This window comes from Oncorhynchus mykiss, chromosome 21 (genome assembly GCF_057628025.1).
Source record: "Oncorhynchus mykiss isolate SJ-2025 chromosome 21, ASM5762802v1, whole genome shotgun sequence".
Taxonomy (NCBI): Eukaryota; Metazoa; Chordata; class Actinopteri; order Salmoniformes; family Salmonidae; genus Oncorhynchus; species Oncorhynchus mykiss.
The window spans coordinates 22,217,517-22,239,538 of NC_143042.1; the positions used below are offsets into that span (position 1 = coordinate 22,217,517).

The window sequence follows — 22,022 nt, forward strand, 5'->3', positions numbered from 1 at the left end:
CCTTCCAGCCCTGTCTAAATCTATTGATCTGTGAAACACAGTACTCAGGGGAGGCGATTCAGTTAATATCATACATCTAATGATGAGATGAATAACGATTATACCATTTGGTAATTAAACGTCTTACAAACCATTTAACTGACTGTGCGTCACAAAGGGGTCGCCAGAGGTCAGAATGATTGTTTTTCATTTTCCCTGCTTCGGCGCGAAGGAAGGGGTGGGGGGGGGTGGGGGGGTGGAGAGAAACACTGAGAAACACTGTGTGACACAATGGTGAAAATACTTAATGGTTGTTAGCAGCTATACTGTAGTGCTAATCTTTAATGCTGTCAAGACTCTTGAAGGGAAAACAATTTATGAAAAAAAAGAGAGAAAAAAGAACACGCCAAGACAAACATCTGGCCTTCATCACACTGTAGGAGTCTGAACAAATCGTTATATTTAGAAACCTCATTAGCTCACTTATAATGCACAATCTCACAAACAGAAAGAGACACGACAACGCGGCAGGCGGGAAACATAAAGACATATGTGATCTGTAAAAACGGAGGAAGGGGCGGGAGGGGAGGGACACTGGTGGTGAGGCTTACTCTAGTATGTGCCTGCAGACACTTTGGCCTGTGTGCCTTAGTGTGTCTGATCCATACAAAGGTGCATTAAACACACATGCGGAGGGCCAATTAACTGTCAACATCTACAATCTAATCCCTACTTACAGGCAATAATCACCTGATGTTGTGATGTCCGTTTGTTGTTCCGTAGACAGACAACTTTCCAAAGGGCCTGTACAGGTTAATCTCTAGCTAATGCCAGAAACATATGCTGCTGTCTAGCCTACGTGGAACTACACACTCTTAGAAAAAAAAGGTGCTATCTAGAACCAAAAAGGGTTCTTTCGCTGTCCCCATAGGAGAACCCTTTGAAGAACGCTTTTTTTGGTTCCAGGTAGAACGTTTTCAACAGAGAGCTCTACCTTCAACCAAAAAGGGTTCTCCTATGAGGACAGCTGCAGAACCCTTGTGGAGCCCTCTTCTTGAAGAGTTCTAGGCCTTTTAACGGTTTAAGGGTTAACACATGTGAGGGGTTAACACACACACACACACACACGAGCACGCACACACACACACACACACACACACACATACACACACACACACACACCAAACTAACCTTTCCTTTCAACCTTATCCTCATACCGCTAACAATCCCTTTCTTCTGTGGCTGGCTCGGGTGCATTCATGTAGCATTTACTTACAAAGGCAATTGTGCTCTTCTCGGTCTCTTATTGAATGATAGGTGGTAAACATTGTCATTGGAAAGGCAGGTTGGATTAAAGCCTGGTACAGCCATTGAGAGGAACAGTAAGAGGGGTGAAATGCGAACAATGGTAAAAATGGAGGGCAGTATCACAGGGTCCAATGTCTGCTATGCTGAATACATGTGAGATTATGAGACCCATTCCATCATTTACATAATGTAAAAACTATTTCTCTCTCTCTCCATCCACCCCCAACTATTCACTAAATAAATGAGAAAACTATCACAGCACAGAAATATTTGACAAAAGCAAGAGAGACTGAATTCCCAATGACCCCGGCGCCTTGCGACAATGCACACACAGCCCAAACGCTCTTTCGTGAGCAGCCAACTGAGTAAGACCTGGAAGAATATTTATTATTGAGCACAATGGCAAAAGTATTACCTTGTCACCTATACCACTTTACAGTGCAGAAAGGAATCGTATCAAACACAAGGGGAATTGGACATCATTCTGGTTGAGAATATGAAAGGTAGCTAGCTTCTTTAAACGAGGGGTCCATAGTGGTCTACAAGAAGTTTAAGAAATGAACACAATGATCATTTTGATGTGATTTGGTTAAGCCTGAAGTAACAATGACTGGGTCAGGGATTCAACCGACACACTTAGTCCATCTATTCAGAAAATATATTGAAATATTAATGGGAAAGAAAAGGCAAAGGAGGTTTAAAGTTCAACAGGAAAAAAAATGATATGAACTTCTTTGGCTGACGTGCAGCCTTCGGGCTGTTTGTGTAGGCACAAGTTGAAGAGTAATGGAAAAACTCTGTATTTACAGTCAATAAGAGTTTTACGACACAGTTGAGACTGTCGTCAGGGGCTATTTGGTTTGGGACAGTTTCCTGCCACTAACCAACAAAATACAAATAGATGAGAGCCCTGAGGACATTCTCCTTTTTCATGCAAATACTTCTGCATGCTAGCAATACACGTGTCATCCACCCTAAGCATACAATGATTTAGGATAGTCATTCATCCACATACCATACATTCATACGTATGTACAGTACCTCATCGCAAAAGTATGGGCTAGACAAGGACGCTGTACCGTACAATCTATAGTTTGTGAATGTATAGGTGGCATTCCCTGGAACTGGCTTTAAATCAAACTGTTAGCTTTCTGCAAAGCTTCTTAAAAAACATTGGACTTGTGAAATTCCTGAGCCATAGAAAATACCTCTCTCTCCCTCAAACCTCCTGATCACCACCCCGCCTCCACCACCCAGTCCATCAACAAAACTCCATGAGCCAATAGTACCTCTTCACACTCCGTGCGTGTGAGTGTTTGTGTGCGCGTACGCGTATGCGGTCGTGTGTGCATCCGTGCGTGTGAGCCTGTCTGCCGGCCTGCCTGTGAGTGAGTGTGTTTTACCTGCCAGATCATTCCAGTCTATTCCAGAGAATTCTCATATGGCAACCTATTTTATTTACTTTATCTTCAATAAAATGGTTCAGTGAGCATTAGCAACTTTGAGACACGAATTTCAATCAGTCCTATGGCAGCGGCGTCAGTCTGCGTTAAAGCCAGCGCAGCAGTGTGTGTGCTCTGCGAGGTGCAGCGGAGGGAGCAACGCTGCAGACAGGCTGAGCTGCAAGCAACCGAGTGCAGTGAGAGGGCTCTAATAACACAAAGGGAGGGAGAGCGGGAGGGAGGGAGAAGGGGACAGAGGGAGGAGAGTGAAGGGAAGAAGGGAGACTAGAGATCGTTAGAGGGAGGGAGAGGGAGGGAAGAGAGAAAGAGTGGGTAAAATGGAGAGAGAGGATGAGATAAGCGTGGGAGAGAGAGCGAGAGAGAGAGAGAAAGAAAGGAACAAACAAGTAAGGTCGAGAAAGTGTACAATAAACACAGGCGAGCAGCTCTACACCCCAGGACCTCTTCAGGATGACTGACAAGTGAAAGCTCTCACTGACCGGGACCTTCATTTTACATGACATGAGAAGGAGTGGAACTCAACTGCTGCGGCAGAGTATAACTGAGAGGCTCTCTAGGGGGGAAAGTTGGAAAAACACACAAGTACACGCACGCACACACACACACACACACACACACACACACACACACACACACACACACACACACACACACACACACACACACACACACACACACACACACACACACACACACACACACACACACACACTCACACACACACACACACACACCATTTCCCTTCACAGGTGAGCAGGACCAACAGACAGCCTGGTGCTTCATTCACTTAACTGGAGAGGTGCTGCAGACAGGATGTATGTATGCAGACTGAATCTTTTCCACATGATGTGCCTCAGGCTGTTTTTGTCAACTGCACTCTGAGCAGCACAGAGTCAGGTAGTATGACCACATGATTGCCCGAGAGGCACCTCTCGGAGAGGGCTGGGGACACGCTGAAATTCCCACGCATGATGAGGTGTAATCAGAAACCCCATTCAGAGGGGTAGCCAAGTTTGTCAACATATATAGATTCCACATTCCAACTCCTGTCGGGGTTCTGACCCAAATCAAGCGAGTTGTCGGCTTGTCGTCTCGACACAGAGACAGACGCTTTCTTCCCATCCTGGGAAAAGCAAGGTAGCACGTGACATTTTGTCTTGGATTGTGGTTTGTGGACAGGGAAGTGGGATTCGAGGCGCTTGTAGTATTTCCTCCCCTCTGCATCTCTTTTCAAGCCCCGATCAAATGATCGTAATGAACAAAGCAGTTGGCTTGTTGCCTCTGAGGTCAAAGCTTTTGCAACGGCTGTGACTGGGGCTCGATTTGAAGCAAGGAGAAACAGCTTGTGAAATAAGAGTTATCTACAGGATCTTAACTTGAAGAGCCAACACAACGCTACAGTTTGATGCCAAATTTGTAATCTTAATCATCTTAAGCTTTCTTTATTGTTTCAAAACAAAAAGGTGTTACACTTTGGACAACTACTGACGTATAAGATCAAAATGAAAGATGTAAACCTGGTGGTGTTGGTGAATAATTACTCAATTTGGATTAGTATTAAAAAAAAAAAAAGTTTGCATAATATACAAAATGTGAAACTGAACACACGTATTATCGTGTACATTTATATGAACCTTCTTTGTGGCCAATTATTCCAATAATCTGAGAGTCTTATAACACCACAGGAGGCCGGAATCCTTCAGACTCCATTGCTTCAAAGCTATAAAAATGTATGACTCTTAGAAACCAACTGCTGTTAATAGTGTATTTATTTTATGACATCATTTACACAATGTTTTCACTTTGGTTCAACTTCCACATAGGATTCAGCCACAGTTCATTCAAAATGGGTCATGGGTATTCTTTTCTGCGCTGCACATATATTGATTTATGACTATATTTAAGGAGCTAGGAGGAGCACATGTATTCATAAAACACATACATTCTATCAACCTGATTGGTCAACATTGTGTTGACAAATCCCCACCTATCGTAATTCAAAGGAAGCAGATAGCAAAAGATAACAACAGAGGCTTTGTATACGTTTGGGAAAAATGACTGTGTTTCCTGAATGCTGCGGCGATTAACACACAGGTTCAAACTGTCGAGATAATCAACATTAGACCTGCCACAAAGAACGTGCAACTATGTGAAACCAATTCACTGGACACGATCACCTGCAACTGAAGCGACTCGTAATTCTTCCCACCTGAAATAACGAGTTCAAACCGATGTCAAGCCGCTCTGATGTCATGCATTTTGAGGGTTTTGTTTCACAATAATCTCAGGCACTTGGAAACATGCCATCAGTCTGGGCTTCCGCACCAAGGCTCTTTCCAAACGAGGTCAGAGGGAAAGAATGACATGTGAAACACTAGATGTGTCTCGTTTATTTAAAAAAATGACGATTGTGCGTACAATATCCGCCATCAGTCATGTCCAAAGTACTTAGCAAGCAGGGACCCAATGCATGCTGAATGGGGAGGTGGACTTAAGTCCTATAGTTTTTCCTATGAGTAGTCTATAAGGGGCCACAACCCCCAGTGTGATCTGCTCAGCCTTTGAGACATTTAGAGAGACACAGACTGGCTGACTGACCAGCCGCCCGCCAAGACTGCATCCACGGCCATTCACACTGTTGATTAGCATACCCCCTTCCTTTCCTCTCTGGATCAATAATCTCATTGAGTCAGTGTGTCTTCTCCATCAGGAGTGATGGCAGCTAGGTAGAGACACCCCCTTTTGTAACTCTATTCTCATGGCAACTGTCCACTCCAGACAAACACTCCTCTACTCTCTATCTATTCTGGACTCCTCTTCTCCTTTTCATTCTGGGTCCTCATTACTCCTCTTCTGAACAGGCAGGAGGAGAGGCAAATAAACCTTGGAACAAGCAAAATGGATCGAAAAGGTAAGGAGATAACATATCAGCGCCAAGGTCTTTCTTGATAAAGCAGATTTGAATGTTTTTATTTTATTTTTAAAGTCTACCTTGTTAGGCTTTTGAAACTGAAGGAACATACTGTAGAGAAGCAATAGGTTACACATGGTGTGCTTGCACCAAGTGAAGGACAAGGGGAAGGTTGAAAATAGATGTATCAGGTGTGAATATATATTTCCTGTGAGGCAAAGTACAATTCCAGAATCTTATTTTAAAAAACTCCCAACTCCTAATCCAACCAAAGAGTTGTAAAGAGTAGGACGTGGGTCCACTCTTGGTCCAATTTGCTCACGGCATGACACTATCAGACCCCAAACCAAACCTCATTAAACTGGAATATGGAAACTTGGGGAAGTTCCAAAACTTTTTCCCCCTCCAAGTGGGAATACAAAACAGTGAACCATAAAGAGAGGAATATAAGAAGGAAGGGAAGAACGAGAGGCAGGCAGATCCTTGGAAGGACTGGAGAGTGAGAAAGTGAACGTTTGATGAGTAATACTTTTTTTGTTGTAGACGGGGCTTAACTTTGAAATATTCCGGAGTGTTTCTGAATGGGGGATTGACCAATGACCTGATCCCAGCCGCACACTGGGCGCCGGGGTTAATGGTGGATAAAGATTAAAAAAACGGGCGCTAGCCTGATCTCCATCCCCATCCCCTCCAATCCCAAATCAGACCCACAATGGAGCCTGCCAACAGGGACGACTCAAGTCCCTTTGATTCTTCTCCCTCCCCAGTAGCCAGGGTGTCCAGGGTAAAGACCCGTGGAGGTTACCCTCTCCTACTCAGGGGGAAGCCAGCCGGGCTCCTTGGCTCAGAAAACCCTTTAGGGGTTTGGAAATGAAATGACAGAAGCTCTGATCTATAACTAGAAATCAATTCCAAATTGGAAGTCTGAGGAAAAGCCATCCGTCTGTGGCCTGCTTCTTTAAACTAGCCAGAGATATGCTTTAATTGCTGTAGATTGTATATATGTGTACATTTACAGTCATGCGAAAGTTAGGTCAATTATACTTCTTTGGGATGATTAGAGTACTTCTGTTCCAGAACAGATATACTTCAAAGTTTTTCATCTTTGAAGATTTAAATGGGATACTCAACAAATTAAAAACTAATATTCAAATCTCTTTTAGGCAGAAGAGGGAAGGGAATCTCGGTTCTGCTTAGTCTTGTGAAGATGACTCTTGGGATGTGGGCTAAGGCCTACAGCTGAGCTGAGCCACCCTAACCCAGCCTCTCGCCCCGCTTGGCTCCTAGCTGCCTCGCTTGAATCATACTTGGACCTCAAAAGGCAAAACTCTGCAGCTGAATACGGAGATAAATAGACTTTATGGGGTGACTTCTATAATATATGCAACATACATTTAATTACACTAATAATTGATAGTGGAGAAGTTATGGAGGACTACTTGATTTTACCTGCAAAGCAATTCACTTCAACTGTTCTGTGCTCACTGAACAATCACCCATTGTCAAGTTAGCATTCGATATCTATCTCCCATCCAATTACAGCTAAAATTCCATTCCCTCATTCCCCTCACGATGAGGATTCTCCTCCCCATCGCTACTGCAGTTTACCGTCTGGCAATGTTCTGTTCAGTCTGAGACACCACCTGTGTGTCTGTCTCAGTCTGGCTGCTGTGGGGACACATTAGTAATGACGGCAGGCCTCCGCCGTAGTAGCAGTCACATAATCAGTGTGTGTCACACTTACTGTGCTGGCTGGGATTCTTTAGGCTCGTTTTGTACTGACTTGGTGACGACAAACTGCCTCAGTTATCACCGTTGGATGTCTCGTAGAGCATCTCATTGGGAATCTAAAGGGGCTTCAAATACAGAAGCTGAGCGTCTCATAGAGGGGAATCGAAGGGGACTACAGAAGCTCTGAGTTGTGCAAACTGTGTGTGTGTGTTGCCACTGGGTGACGTTACAGTACTGTAGCATGCACACGCACCTCTCACTTACTACTGTATGTCGAATTGTGCACGGAGGATTGACTTATAAACAGTGTCTCCCGGTGATTCATGCATCGACACTTCTCAGTTTGAAGTTCTGAGTGAGCTTCGTCACTTCACAGGAGTTGTCTCGTCTTGTACCTCAAGCCTCAAAAGACCAGTGTACGTGAATCCCTCGAGCTGACCTCATTATGAATTGGCAGTAATGTGACTGTTCTGATCGGATAATAACCAGAGCAAACACACAACGCAGGGGCATGCAGGAGATTTGAGCAAAAGACTGTGACTCACCACTTTGGACTTCAGAATGTGGGTGCTCTTCTCACAGCCGATGCATATTTCATCCTAAACAAATGAACATGTGTTATGAGCTAACATTCTGGTGCATGTTCAACACCACCTTCATGCATGTACACATAATACATTCCAACACTTCAAGCTTCTTAGTGTTAATGATCTCTGTTTATTGTGATGTGTTAGGACAGGTCATTCTCAATTAAACATGGGTGTCTAGAAAACTTTCCCAACATTCACGAAGAAGACTTTCCGATATCCTTCCTCCCAGTCCACATTGGTTGAATCTAATACATATCATAACTTCAAAGCTACAGTAGATTGGAAGGCTATGAAGTGTGAAGACCAAACAGGCACAACCTGAAAGGTTTCATTGCAGAGGTGGAATTCTATCATGGTGGATAGATGAAGATTTGTTATATTCTACGGTGGTAACTGTGCCTCAGCTGGGCTATAGCAGTAACACTCCTACCCAGGTACAAGTTTTTTTAAAACCACAGCAAAATTAAACACCTTTGTCCTTAAGATTAAGGATGTCATGCCCATTGAAAATGAGGAGGCAGAGGCAAGTTTCATCCATTTGTACACTGAAAACTGAGAAATTATAGTTTATTTTATGTTTATTTTTTTATTTTAAATCAAAGATTTGGCCATCAGTGCCCACTCGCAAAAAAAAGCAATGCATGACGCCTCTGAGATTAATGGAAATATTAAGTATAGTTACTAGGGATGCACGATATAGATCGATGAACATATCGGAATCGGCCTATATTAGCTAAATATGCCAACATCGGTATCGGCCCGATGTCTAGTTTAATGCCGATGTCAAAAACTGATGTGAAAGGTGACGTGCATACCTATATAACGTAGGTACATGACGTACAATTTTGCTCTACAACTGCAATACAGCATTCCTAACCTAGCCCACAACGTCTGCTGTGTAGATCGAGCAGTCAACAAGTCGAGCAGCCATTTGAAAGAGTAAAAACGCCAAGATAATGGAATTCATTGCCCTTGACAATCAACCATTCTCTGTCGTGGGTGACGTTGGCTTTCGCGACTGGTCAAGCACCGGTACACACTAACGTTGCCAAGTGCGCTATTGTTCAGATGTTGCCCTACCGGAGTTACACAGTAATAGCGTCACTGCTATTAGCTTCACAACATACTATGGAACATTGTTTGGGTCTTTGCGAGTCAAAAAAGATACACGTCAAATAACATTATTTGACAATAACACTATTTGACCCGTTAAATAAGCTTTTAATTTGACAAGTCAAATAACACAGTTCTATTATAGAATGTTGTGTGTTCTGAATTTGCACGTGCAAACCAAGCGCCACCACTACTATAAGTAGCACTGTCAAGCTGTACAAAAAAGTCTGCAAACAAGCAAACACCAGCCACGAATGATGTGTTTTCAATACTGCGTTGGTAATAAAGCGTTATTTGTTTGACCGCAACTTCTGGGGTAGCTAGCTAGCTTTAGCTTGGTACCTAGCTAGCCCCAATACAACCAGCCTGAAAACAATGACCAGTAGAAACTGCAGTCAATTTCACTACTCTTAGCAATGATTTAGGAATCCTAGCTTAGCTAGGTAGCCACTTGATTTTTGCCTATTGAAATTGAACTTCAGTTCATGTAAATAAATAGCTAGCCAGCTACACTGTTGCCCAAAGCTAATGTTATAAGCAGCCAGCTAGCTTCATCTGTCTAGGTAGGCTCGACCTGACCAGGTTATGTGTTTCGAAACTAGCCACAATAAGGATTAGGCACAATAGTGGAATTTGCGGTTTGCCTTCAAAATAAAAGTACATTTTTGAAAGTGATGCAGAAGGTTACAATTGTTGGAATCATGCCATATTTAGACTAGATAATGTTAAACAAGGTTGGAATGTGAAGCAATGAAACAGGGTATCAGTCTACTCGGTGACACCCACAGAACACAACTGTGAAGAGTTTATGCAAATATTAGCGTTGTAGCTCTTATCGCGGGACTGTGACTGTGTGAAATTACCTCCCCAGTCAGCCTATTGTGTGTATTGACATTCATATTGCACTGTACAGCTTTACCTAAGGATTGGGGCTCAATGAAATGGGGTAACAGTCTACTCAATACTCAAGATATTTTACCCCAACGTCCTCCTCAGAGTTATCAGACTCCAAAACATCCACACAGTTTTGTTTTTCCTTGAGAATAGTGTTCAATACACATAGGTTGACAATAAATGTGGCTCAATTCACAGTTGTTTCAGAGACTCGCAATAAGAGCTACGATCCTACTGTTCTCTTGGTGTCACTGAGTAGACTGAGACCCCATGTCATTGATCCACAATCCATAGGTAAGGCTGTACAGTGACATAAGAATGCCCCCAAAGCAATTCTAAATTATAATACATCCAGTGTGATTTCAACAGATTTTTGTCAAGTTAACAAATTATTGTCTTTTGTTAATTTTATATAACAACATTCCAACCTCGTGCATGATCTATTCAATTATGGCATAATTCTACTATTTGTATGCGTTTGCATCGCTGCCAATGACATACTTTTATTTTGAAGGGTAACCGCAAAGTCCACTATTGTGGCTAATCCTTATTGTGGCTAGCTTCACATAGATGGGTCCGACCACCATTAATCAAATAAGAACTGTCTTATAAATTAGGGTTATTTTAGATGATGACACCTAGCTACAGTATATAGTTAGCTAGCTATCTATGTTTGTGGGGAAGAACATTGTTTGCATCCATGAGCTAGCTAGCTTTTTTTATGACCATCACTGTAGGTGCGCGAGACAACTTTACCAGCATCATAGCATACGTATCGATGAATCGTTGTGACATAGGAAATACGAGTGATAGTGTAATCAATGTGTAATAACTACGTAAAAAATGAATGAACTCGTTAAATTATTATGTGACGTGCAGTCATATTCAGGTCCTGATTGGTCAACAAGCTTATAAGATACGTCAAATAGTGTTATTTGACATGCAAAGACCCAAACGGCATTCCATAGAAACCCTGGTTGAGAATGAAACAACTGAACAAATGAACAATGAACCAGCACAGCAAGTAAGTGAAAGAAATAGGTTTTGATGATGTTTTACTGGTAATGTGGACATACGTAAATGCCAACTAAATAACTTTTTGGTCAGTGTGGTGTGTGTGTGTGTGTAACCTTTATTTAACTAGACAAGTCAGTTAAGAACAAATTCTTATTTACAATGACAGCCTACCCCGGCCAAACCCGTACGACGCTGGGCCAATTGTGTGCAACCCTATGGGACTCCCAATCAAGGCCGGATGTGATACAGCCTGGATTCGAACCAGGGACCGTAGTGACGCCTCTTGCACTGAGATGCAGTGCCTTAGACCGCTGCGTCCATGTGTGTGTGTTAACTATTTAACTGTACTAGAATGCTTAAAAGGCCGCAAAACTTTTGAATATCGGTTATCGGTATCAGGTTTTATCGGCAAGGAAAATATCAGATATCGGTATCGGCCAAAAATGTAAAATCGGTGCATCACTAATAGTTACACAGTTACCCACAGCACGTTACAATTGTCCAATTCTGCCTCATCAGTCCAAAGGCAGAAAACCTTTGACAGGACATGAAAGGTTGTGCTATAGTACTTACCCTGAGGGTGAAAACGTGTGGTTGTTGTCCGTCTGTCTCAGGATGGGAAGGACTCCAGTCCAGAGATGTCTGTAGAGGATCTGCAGAGGGAGAGCAGATTAGAGAGAAATCATTACTCAAAAGCATGTTCCCATACAGTAAAACATTATCAACCAAGTTTCCAATTCACATAGTAAATTGTAAATGGTGTTGCCTCAAACATGTACAGGATAAATGTGGGTAGGTTTTCTTTCACATGAGTGTTATTAGCATGGCTTTTAGGGGAAAGCAATAAACTTGGGAACAACAAAGTACAACTGGATTTGCCTGTTAGATGACTATATGCATGTGAGTGAATATGTACCTGTGTGTACATGTTAGAGCTGGGACGATAAACCAAAAATTATCAACACCGACCATACCTATAACTTATCGCAGGCCTTTTGCAGATATTGTTCATTATGATAAGTAGCCTATATTAGGGAAATGTGAAGTTTGCAAAAAAAAGGAGGGGTGTACTTGTGGGTGCATGCGAGTGTATGTGTGTGTGTGTGTGTGCGTGTGTGTGTGTGTGTGTGGGTGTGTGGCTGTGCAAGAAAGATGAGGGGTGATCTTCTGAATTTAGGTAATGTACAGCACACATTAAAGAAATATATGTGAAGTGTTTCTTCCCCAAACAAAAGGTAGCAGTGTCTTGAAGGATCAAATGATCAACCAGTAATACAGGTTTTAATGACAATAATGACATGTTCCATGTCCCTATAATACACCTAACTGCAATTCTGTATCAAACAATCCTCAATCATCAATCTGTTATTTTCACATGCATCTTTCGAAAGTTTGTAATATTTGATTACATTACCGTATAAATTACAAACTGCAGCCACATAACCTCCCAGAAGCTTTTAATGCCTATACATCGTGCTTAAGCGCTTGACCCCTCGCAACATTTCAATTCCCCTCGTCGTTGAGCGAGCGTTTTACAAGCAGCCTCTCTCTCTCTGATACTTAAGACACATGGACCAATGGCCTAGCCTGGACGTTCCTGTAGATTTTTCTTTCTTTTTTTTCCTTCCCAAATTCCAATTGACCCCTGTAGGCAACCAGCAACTGCTGAATCCAGTAGAATGTGCTCTCTGAACTGTACAAAAAAAGCCCTCAGCCCGAAGAGCACCGTGGAAAACAAAGCCTGCCAAGTGTCATTATTTTTACTGTTTGAGTTTGGGGAAAGAAGTGTTGCACAGTGCACACACAGATTGCCGTGTAACACTTATGCAGTGGGAAGAGGATACAAATCTCCCCTTCCATCTACTGTACTGTCTATTGCGAAAATAGGCATGGTGATGTTTCTGTTACCGTACACAATCATCTATTCTAGTACTGATGTATTTCAAAAGAAAATACTATACTGTTTAGTACTAGCATGAAGGCGAAGTAAACATGTAATAAAAGACTAATAACACACCACCAAATCTGCATCAAACTACTTAACACTTAGCTATATTTGTGTGAATAAACGTTCAAGTAAAATGCAACATCCTTATAAGTTGGATAAAAACATAATTTTGAGTTAATGTTCCATTCATCCAAAATGACTTGCTGAGTTTACTTCAATACCGCGGTGGTCTGTGAAGATGTAATACTCTATTCAGAGGAAAAGCAACAAGAATGCTATTAGTCTATGTGACCTCCAATTCAAGAGATTTACAAATATCACACATATCTTTATGCTTAGCCTAAATGCAAAAAAATGATCTTTAAATTCTATCAACGTATAAATACAGTCTGCATTCAAGCATTCAAAGGGCCTAATAATACCATTGGCTACTTACATAAAGCGCTGCACTTAGTCAAGATAAACTATTTAAAATGGAGGGCAGAAATACCTCCACAGCAGCTATAGAAGGGTCTGGGGATGAAAGAGGGACATTATGCTAACAAGTCAGATTACTGTACACAATAATTTTATCTTTAACGTAAATACCATCCTTGTGTTACGGCGGTGGGGGTGGGGGGGCATTATGGAAAAGTCACCGGCAATAATATTTTCTACAGGGAACCAAATGGTCCTTATCGGTGTTAGGCGAGCAATTCAGGCCCCCGAACAAAGATGAGTCCTCAAACTCATTCCATTCATCACCGGACGTGTAATTACCCTGGGCTCGCAGTCTAGACGTTACCGCTTTCACAGAATTTAAGACCCCATCTCTCTGCAACGCCACCGCCACAGCGCACGCCGCTCTCTCTTCTCTCCTCCCCGAGCACCGGCGAGCGTTAAATCTGCCAGCAGATAAATTAACGAAGAACGCAATAAAACGGACACAATGAGAAGAACTTTATCCTCCCCGCTGCTAAATGAGATTTCTTTGAAATGCAGATCAGTGGAGCTAGATTAGTGAGTTTTAGCTGCTGTCAACATCATAACAAAATACAAATGTGATTGTTCGGCCGGGGCCTTATCTCCTTGCTTCCATCTGCTGCCTCGTTATTTACTCTCCTTGATTTACTATGCAGATCTAAATAAGTCGCATCAAAAGGAAGGCTTACAGCACAATGGATTCTTAAGCTTCTACATCAAGGTATTTGAAACCGTAGTCACATAAAAAGGCTGCCCATCAAAGGCCCATCTCTAATGAACTCCTGTATCAGAGGGGGTTTGTGCCTGTTTTTAATGCTGCCTGTCTGGCTGCTTGTGTGAAGGGAAAGAGGAAGTGCTACAAATCAGAACAACCCACAGCTATTGGAGGAGTGGCTCTATAGGGCCACATTAGACCAGCTCACTGCATGGGGCCAATACAACCCCAGGTCTGTCAAGAATACTGAAGACAGTGGAATAGAGTGGGATGGAATAGAATATATTCTATTACACATTGGCTTCACAGCATCAACATCAGCAACACTTCAACATTAAGTGCCTCAAATACCTCATTATCACCAGAGGATGGAGGACCGATGGAAAGACAAGGCAATAAACATTGTTTCTGGACGCATGTCAGTCCATTTCTCTCAAGGAGCATAACATCCAAATGCAAGAATGAGCCATATCAAGTTCCCTGCTCTAATTCTGCACAGAGAAACACTAATCTTCCAAGCTTTCGAACAACGTTCAGGCAATAACCTTTAATTTCATGGTGCATTTGTTACATTCAGCTACACAGACCAGATTATAAACGAAAGCTTCAAGACTTCATGACAAATAACTGCATTAAAAAGATCACGATCTTCATTCCCGTCTCGGTTTTAATGTCGGGATCCAACAAGCATGCCGTTAGGTTTACCAAAGAACAATTAGCCCCCCTGAGTCCAAGCAGACCCTGGCACATGTGGTTGAGAGGCAAGAGCCACAGGGGCACACCAGATGATGGGTGGGTCGGGAGGGAAGCGTGTGGCGCGTGGCAGCCACGCGTGTGCCAGTCATTGGCTCCTGGGCATGTCCTGCCTCATCGCTACTCTCACAGGGAGAGAGAGCGACAGAGACAGAGACAGAGAGAACGCCTTCTCTTCCTTGTCCAGTAGTCTCTGGGACCCACTCCATTCTCCTCAGAATTGCAGGCAACCTTCCAGATAGAGAGCTTACAACAGAGGAGGCATCCTATGGCTTCCCTACAGAAACCCTCCATCCCTCGTTCTCTCTCTTGGTATGTTCCCTTTTGTCTTTGTACCGTGCCAAGTGGGCCCAGTGCCAGTCGCGTTTGCAACCACGAGGGACCTCTGCCTTTTTTTCTTGTCTAATGAAATGACAAAACAACAGATTTACATATGCAGAAACAGGTGTTGTAACAGGTTTGACTCCTCTTGACCTAAACCATGTTAGAAGGAATAAAATGCACACAAAAAAAAGTTTATTAGCAACAGCTGCCCGAAGGTATTTAGGCTCTGATGGGCACTCAAGTCTACACCATCTGCCTTGCTGGTTGCCAGAAGTGACAATCTAAATCAAAAACCACCCATCAAATATCATAAAAATAAACCATTGTGTTGCCCATATGTTGTGGCCATTTCTTTTATAAAAGTGGCTGAATGAAGGCTCATGGCCCTGTCATCCAGGGGAAACCCTACAAGCAACACAGTAGCCTGTAATTACTCTCAACCAATCCCCTCTGTTCTAATCAGAGCACTGCGTCAGCATCTCACTTCATCATGCCCAAGTACATCCCTCTGAAATTACAGGAAATAAAACTATGGCCCTATGACAAAAGGACTAGGCCTACTGTCCAAGTACACGTTTGAGGAAACTCTATAGCGGGCAAAATGTTGGTACGAAGTGTTACTAATAGCTAGTAAATAGCTTATAAGCTTGTAATGTCACCTCTGTGTTATTCATTGGCAATCATTAAAGTATTAAAAGTATTAGAATGTGCTAATAGGACTCTTAGAGACATTTATGATCTAATCAACTAGCCAACATGCAGTAGATATTATAATGTGGCCATGATATCAAAAACACAACAACAAATAGCTAGGGCATATTTCAGAAAATTGCCTCCCTTTTATATCACTGTAAAATATCATAGCCAAGAATGTCATGTTTGTCCTTTAAAACGTGTCCACGTATTTCTGAAAGACAAAAGCTGTAAAGGCCTTATTGTTTTTTCCCTGGCTGTTTTTATTTTGACGAGCCAGCGAGACAGAAGGAACAAACCTGAGACAGTCGTGACCCTGCCAGAGTGTTGTAACTTGTTGTAGAGCAACGCCGGCAGAAGGCAGCACCATATGCCCCCAGCCCCGAGCTCGATGCTCTTTCTGCAGCCTAATGTGCCTGTCAAAAAGCATTACCCTCACAAATCCTGTGTTTTTACAACATGTTTGAAATAAACCGTTTTTTTGTTGTTGCCATCTCTCTCTCTCTCCCCAACAGAATTGTCCACAGAGACACACAGCACCAGTGAGAGGAAGGTCCGTGTTTGTTTGTGTTCCTGCTGTTTGAGCAGCACATGCCTGCTTCAAATCAATACTAGCCATTCCCTCCCTTTTCCCTAGAACTTCAATGAGCCCCAGATGTTTAAAAAGCCATGTTCATTTTACCAACAATATAATCAGATTGTAAGGTGAAGCTAGCACTCAGATCTAGACATGACTTATTCCACCATTTTGTGAGCGTGACCTGTTTCTTAATTAACCGTTTAACAATTGTAGAGTTAGTGGAGTCAATCTGTCTGATGTGAGTAGTTGTTTACAGTGACACAGACAGGCTTGTGGCAGATTTCGCCTGAGTGATGGCGACCTTGCCGTTCACTATGAGTGACCATCCATCTTTGATTCAGGGCAAGACCCTGCAAACAACACATTCTTTCACACCAGCCCAATACACTGTCCCTTCTTTCTCCATCCTACCGTGGCTTAAAGAAACGCAAAAGCTGTCATTCTTTTACACCGCTGTGTCCATAGCATAGAGCAGGGGTGGGCAACTCCAGTCCTCGGGAGCCTGATTGGTGTCACACTTTTGCCCCAGCCCCCGCTAACACACCTGACTCCGGTAATCAACTAATCATGATCTTCCGTTTTAAATGAAATTCCTTTAATCGGTTGTGTTTGCTAGGGATGGGGAAAAGGTGTGACACCACTCCAGGCCACTGAGGACTGTCATCCCTGTCATGTAGAGTAAACAAGTGTTGGCTGCACAAAACAGGGGAAAATGTGAACAAGAAGTGATCCAATATTCTCGTTTGGCAATCAAACCACTAAAAGAGAGATCGCACAATTTCATAGATAATGCAGGTTGAAACGCAGCAAGTGCACGTAACAGGTAGAACTAATGGCCTTTTAAAGGGTCAACTGGTGGTTCAATTGTCAAGGTCATGATCAAGCATCTACTGCTAGACCTTTGCCGATACGGCAGGACTGCATTGGTAGACTGCAATGGTAACAATGCTTTGTTGGTTAGTGGTAAAGCAAGTTTGTTTACATCAGTCACAAGTCTGGCTGCAGTTTGCAGGTTCTATTCTTTGTCAAAGTACAGGAGTCATAATGAGGTTTTGGGAACCCGCTGAACCTGCAGTTCACATGTTTTGGGTCATTTGTTTGTAGAGCAACAACCCTGAGATCGTGGCATGGTGACGTACAAGGTGATATTTAGAAGCCTATCTTAGAAACACGGCATTTAGGACTGTGATACATAAATATAAATATTGGCAAGTGTTTCAAACTGACAAGTGAGAACGGTTATCAGCATCCCATCGTTCTAAAATGAATCATAACGCAACGAGCAATAAGACACTCCTTCAAACTTGTCCGGAAAGTCAAACAAACGCTCAGTGGAAAATAAACACGTCGGGGTTGAGACTTGTTTCAAAGACAACACTTAACACAGCCTTAAGTCTTGAGTCAGACTGCAATCTCAGTTTAATCCATATCCTCAGACCCCACCCAATAAAGCTTTTCTTGGCCAAAAGTCACAGTGTTTCTTACCCACAACAGCAGAAAGTCCAGCTTATAGAAGTGACCCAGAGGGTAACTAAAAAAGTCTGAGCTCTCGGCCTCTTAGTTACTGGGGCACACAAAACACCATTACCATTATGGGGATTATTACAGTGCCTGGGGGCCTCTTAAGCATGTTATATACTCTTTTATCTTAAGAAGTCAATCTCTTCTAGGCTGACAGCTAGCAGCACATGATCCAGGTAAACAAATACTTTCACGCAGCACAAAAGTGCCATTAAAGGCCAAAACTGTCAAAACAAATTCCATTCTTACTGAAGGGAGGGAGGGAGGGAGAAAAAAAAGACTTGATCACCTCTGGTTGCTTTAACTTGCATGGAGGTTGTCATGGAAACATTTCTATGGAGTTAACAGGATAAAAACAGAGAGCTTTCCAGTTTAATTGCCATTAGACTTAGAGAGCAGAGTTGACATGCCCATACATTAAAACACAGACAGGGTACAGGGCTCATATTTAGACAAATGAAACTATGGTGCTCCACCCTTTTGTTGTTCCATTTCCCCCCAAAACAGAGCAACACCTCTAAGGTTGAGCAAGCTGCCAGTTTTATAACAAATAAGATGTTGGGGGATGGGTGGTGGTATGATACAAAAGCTAAGAGAGAGGCTAGAGTTCAGTTAAAGGAAAAAGTAGGTATTTGTTTTTAAATGAAAAGAAGACAATGTGTACTTTATTCAAAATACAGATTGCACTACATGACATGTCCTTTGATTATTTAAATTAAGACTCAATATATATGCAAAACAGTACAAGTCATTACTATTTCTCAGTTACTAGCATACATCTTGCATTAACCTGTGACTGGTTGGCTGAAATCTTAAACTTAAAGGTGCAATATGCAGAAATCACTCCACAATTTCCTGTTTGCTAAAATTCTAATAGTTTGCCTAAATAGAGCTTATGTGACAAAACAACAATGTATACTTTAGATTGTAGAGAATCCTTGTACCATCTAAACAGCTGTGGAAAATATTTTAAATAACCAAAAATATTGTATTTTCAGCTGTTTGAAGTTGGTGTACAAAACCGGAACTAAAAGATGCAAACACGAAATTTAAGAACGGAAGCATAGAATTGGTGCACATAGAACAGATCTACCGCTTTTTAGACTTGCTTTCAATGAGAATGACAGATCTATACCTCAAATTTCTATGTGATTTTTTGTCAGGTTGCCCAAAAAGATAAATATGGCAGCTTCAATTTTGATAAATGATTAAAAGGTATGATAAATGTATACTTATCAATCCTTGGGAGGACATTCATTTTCATATTACCATAATGTAGCAGCAAACCGCAAAATGATAAATGCAGCAATCAGAAAATGTATGCAGAGTGGCACAATAATAAGTGGCCCGTGCTACTAATGCTGGCCAGATACCCTTTGTCCACATTCAACCATATAGCCTTGATGCAGACAGCAGAGTGAAATATTAGGTTACTTTCCCAAAAGTAAACTTCAACAACAAACTAAAAAGCACTGAAACAGGGCCTCTATAGCTACATACTTATATAGTTCCTACCAGGCAATGATTACAGAGGTTCCAAACAAGGGGCTGATAGGGTATGGTCCTAAAACATTTCACAACATGCGTTGAAGGGCAAAAGTGTTGAGTGATGAAACAGTGGAGCACACCTGCATTTCAGGCTGGGGAACACCTGTGCACCCACGGCTTGAACAAATGGGTCCAGTCCTGTTAAGCCACCAGGGGTGAAAACTGATCCAAGGGCATGCGTAGGGGTGCAGCACTGAGGGCACCTTGTTAGCGTTTCTAGAAGAAGAAAAAAAGCTACACCTAGGCTATCGATTTAGGTGCAGTGCTAACTAAAGTAGTGAGGTACTTTCCAGTGTTTTTAGGGAGGCCCATAACCGATGTGTAGAAACCCATCGTCCAAACTACAAGTCCATCATGCTCATTAAGAACTATGAGGATAATGCTGAAACTGGTCTCTCATGTTATACCTGGGCTATGAAGATATGGAATATGCTGTAGCTAGGAATGGAGCAAGAATGTAAACGGTAAGGTGTTAACCATTGATCTTCATCATCATCCCCATCAACAACTAGTTATACTATTATACGTTTGCCTTCATTTTAAGCATTGGTAGTCTGAGCAGCAACAGTAGTAATGTAGTAGCTGTAGTGTAAAAGGAACATTGGTTAATAGTAAACTAGTACAGTAAGTTACTGTAATAGTACTATAGTAGTATTAGGCATAGGTGATGATAATAGTAAGAATTGTGGCACAACTGATAACGACACTACAAAATAATTCTCATTACCACAGATAGTAAACTAGATTGCAATACATTATTATCAATGAATCAGTTATAATAGAATAACGTTCAGTTTGAGAGAAAATACTTTTCCAATAATTGCATATTAATATGATAGTGGTGAATGCAGTACTTTCCAAATTATAATTGGAACAATGGCCAAAAATAAATGTATCTGCATTTCAAACTTTCATTGTTACATTTAAATGAGAATACTTTGAGATTCAATTCCAGTGAATGAATGACATTTTTTATTTTTTATTACTACACCTAACCAATATGATATTTTATGAGTAGATCAAAAACATCAGAATAAGTTAATGCATCTCTGAATTTGGTAGGCTACTTTCAACTAGTTGCCCACAACTATTCTATCTGACTTTTCAACTTACGCAAAAATGTTTTTCATAACGTTTTATTGTATTTAGTGCTAATGGCAATACGTAGTTCCATCTCTGATATACTGAAATGAAAGATGCATAGGATACAATGCTGCATGTCGGCTTCAGCGAGTCAGTGGTCATCTATAGAAGAGTTCTATCCTCCCTATTGGCTGCACACGCCGGACAGTGTTGCATGAGGGTCCTTGGCAACGAAAAAGCACAGCAGACTATTGTGTGACGTACACGGCAAGAAACAAACATGAAATATATATATATATACATATGCAATATATAGTTGTTGGGAGGATTTGAAGTTGTTCACAATCATCCGCACAAACTATGGCTTCATATTTTCAGTTAGTAGACAGCAATAATCGATAAAGAGAATCAGTGACACTCAAGAGGGTGGAAAGAAATAAACACTTTGGTTCAAACTTACCAAAACGCAGCGTTATTTCCAATAGGAAAACAAGAGCCTCCAGGTGAGAAGAAGTCGGTGTACGTTCAGCTTCAAGAAATCGTCACACGTGACTGTACAAGTAACCATAAAGCAGAAAAAAATGAACAACAAGCCGTAGAGTAAATAAAAGCTCAAATATTCCTCCGTTGGCGCTGCACTCAGAGATACAAGGGTTGTCTTTGCGCTCCTGCTGTCTTCAGTCAATGCTGCTGTTATTACTAATGTAACAGAAAAAGCTGTACACTGAGTCCTGTTTGAATGCGCTCGCATGACGCGTAATGCGAAGAAGTAGCTTGTTTTTGCAACGCGATTCAATACATCAAGATGTATTCCACGAACTATTTTGGACTAGCTTATTAGAATGCAGCCCCAGGGGTAGGCACTTACCCGGAGTTGAATCTTGTTATTTTTCGGAGTGCTACGACCCCATGTGACGTCATGTCCACCTGCTATGTAAACAAAAAACTATTTGCAAGTTATGTGTATGTTCCTTTTTGGAAGTCAAAGATAAGCAAACAGTCACATTTCCATGTAAATCGTGTTTCCAGATGAAGCCAGCTCCGAGATCTATACAGTTGGCCACTGGAGAAAGACAATAGTGTGAAAAATGAAGTATTTAAATATCCTAATAAGGTGTAATCTATTCTATAATAAACATATGCATTGTTACTTGTAGACTAACCTACTGATCTTAAACAGATATTAATCAATGTGAGCATCAACACGGATGTTTATTTGGAAGGAATGTGCACACCATGGAAATAAATTATGTAGACAACAAAACAGCAATTACTAAAACGTTTAGAGCACATTTACAAACTAATCAGTCCCAAATAAGGGTGCATATTGGTAATGTCAGCGCAAAGAAAATGCATTAGCAAAAATATATAGCCTAACGGTTTGTTAAT

At 41.7% G+C, this 22,022-nt stretch overlaps 1 protein-coding gene across 14 annotated transcripts in view; it reads right to left on the reverse strand.

Annotated features, from left to right (window-relative positions):
- The window catches only part of foxp2 (forkhead box P2), a 114,634-nt gene extending 93,061 nt beyond the window's left edge, over nt 1-21,573 (reverse strand). For 3 of the 14 annotated variants that reach the window (XM_036957641.2, XM_036957643.2, XM_036957639.2), the window contains exons 1-3: nt 21,094-21,495; nt 11,580-11,659; nt 7,938-7,991 (exon numbers count right to left, since the gene is read on the reverse strand). The gene's annotated coding sequence lies outside the window, so the exon portion shown is untranslated. Of the gene's footprint in view, nt 1-7,937; nt 7,992-11,579; nt 11,660-21,093 lie in introns of all 14 variants that reach the window. The other 11 variants (XM_090214278.1, XM_090214269.1, XM_036957651.2 and 8 more) reach the window with 7 other exon arrangements.
- Nucleotides 21,574-22,022: the final 449 nt, after the last annotated feature.